Source organism: Rhyacophila brunnea, unplaced genomic scaffold (genome assembly GCF_057557595.1).
Source record: "Rhyacophila brunnea isolate RB1 unplaced genomic scaffold, BYU_Rbru_1.0 scaffold_104, whole genome shotgun sequence".
Classification (NCBI taxonomy): Eukaryota; Metazoa; Arthropoda; class Insecta; order Trichoptera; family Rhyacophilidae; genus Rhyacophila; species Rhyacophila brunnea.
In genome coordinates, this window is record NW_028232757.1 from 254870 (window position 1) to 257423 (window position 2554).

The following is a 2554-nucleotide window of genomic DNA, read 5'->3' on the forward strand; positions in this document are numbered from 1 at the left end:
AGATATATTTTTCTGAAAAATATTCTAATATATAATACAATTTTCTCTCTGTTTTTGGGATAACTAAAATTATCGTGTATATTTTCATATTTTTTGGTTCTTTTAAAACTTATAAATGATAAATTTTAATCAAAAATGATTACATGTACTACGATAGTATATTAGAATATATTTTCATTTATATATCAGTTTTTAAATGTATTTTTATTTCTGAATACACTAAAAGCATTCTTATCATATTTACTTGAAATCTTTTTTTAATCGACAATATTTTTATAAATTTGCAAAAAAAATTTCAGTCATTTTAATGATAATATTTTGTGGCTGTGTCAAAATATTTGTGCATTTTGGTGTACCCCTTCCCGTCTTAGCATTTTCAACTGACTTTTAAATTTTTTAAATAATCTTTATTTCTCTGTTATTAACAAAAAAAATAACAGAATGGTTTTTTTAAGGTTTATTAACGAGAAAATAGCTCTAATTACTATAAAAAAAATTTCCTTAATACTCTAATAAAACATCTTTTTCTCAAATAACCCTTATTGTATTTTCATAAACACCACATTAAATTATATATAAACATGATTACATAGTTTTAAATAAAGTTAATTTGTTTAAAATAGACATCAGCAAAGCCTCAAACTTAATATATGATATTTCATCTGAAGATAATAAAAAATGAAAATGAAAATATATATTATTAGATAAATTCTGTGGTGTATTATTGCAAAATTAAAATGGGTATAATATAATTATAAAATTTCTTCTAAGCTTTTTTACCTGATAATTGATGTAGATACTAGTTTTCAATTGATTTGATTTTCGAAAAATCCAATCAAAATAAACACACATTAAAAAAATTATATTTTAGATGATTTATATGTGATTTTTAAAGGGTTTAGCCGATTGATATAACGTTTTTTTATAAATCTATAGTTTTTTATTTTGTTAAATTATTTAAAATATAATGTTTTATAGATTAAATGTTATGAAAATGGCAAGTAATTGATTTTTATTATGCTAGCAGTTGTTGTAAAAACAAAATACAGATGGAAACTATAATATTATATACAATTTACTAGGTAATGATTTAAAAATTCTCTGCATAGGATTCATACATTGAAAACGAAAAAATGTTCATTTTTGGTAAATAAAACACATATTTTAATACAAAATTTAAGCGTTAAAAATTTTCTTTTTATATATTGTAAATGATTGAACTACATCCAGGGATATTAAGTCGTGTTTTTTTACCTTTATGTTTAATTATAATATAGTATCAATGATTTATAGTACTTAAAGGCAATTTTAATAGCGCCTTTCTTATAAAAAAATATATAAGGGTATCATAGCAATCAAATCTCGATGATCATCACTTATAGAACAATTTATGTTATAAAATCAACTAATTTATTTTTATCATATTTCTTGCACAGACATCATTTTGATTTTAGTAAATCATGCTATTGATCAACATTTGAACATCAAATTCATCATTCTATGAAAAAAGTGCTGTTTATTTAGAGTATATTAAAAATATATGGTGATAAATGTCTGTTTTAACACAAAAAGCTCGATTTCTGCATTGTGTCATTATTCTAATAAGTTATAAGTAAAAACCACCATAATTTCTTGAAATTTATTAGAATTAAATATATTATACAAATTTACCGTATCATAGTAAAATTAAAATTCTTAGCATATTCTTAAGATATATGTTCGGTGATGGTTATTTGATATCTAATTTATATCGTGTATGAAAGAAGCTTTTTACAAGAAAATAAATAAACTCAATATAATTATTTCGAATATGAAAAAATTATTTGTTCATTTTAAAATTTGTACGTTATTATTGAAAAATCCAATTCATTTTTATTAAAAATAAACTATCACATTTGTTATTCTGTTCAAGTGATTCATTTTAGTGTTAATTTATTATATAAATACATCTACTTTTTTTTGATTATTTATAAGGCATCTAAACATTTACAAGTTTTATTTTTAAATTCGTGTGATATTGTTAGTTTATTTTTTGTAATCTTATGATTATTCGTTAGATTTTTAATATTAATTCCAAAATTAGATCCAAATTATGTTAAAATTAATATTTTCACATGTCACCCAATATATCTCATTTTTAGCCTAAGTTTTGTTTCTTTCCCAGATTTATATTATCATATGCTTAAGCAACTATTGATCGTTATTTTATTTTTCGCTCTAAATTGTTACATCATATTAAAAATGAGATTATCTATTCAAAAGGTGAAACGAATGTTATAAAATTTAGTATAGTCTTTCTTTCAATCTCTTTGTCTCTAAATACATAATAAAAATTATTTTATCTGAAATTTTAATTCATTAAAGCTCAAAAAATAGTTTTAGTTTTTCAATAACAATATTAAAAATATAACGAGGAAGGGTCAATAAAAGGGATATATTATAAGAATATGTTTTTTAATTTCAAAAACATATACATCGATTTATTTAAGCGATTTATATTCTAATTGAATAACGGGATAATTGCAACCAACCCAAACGAAAAATTTCAAACTAC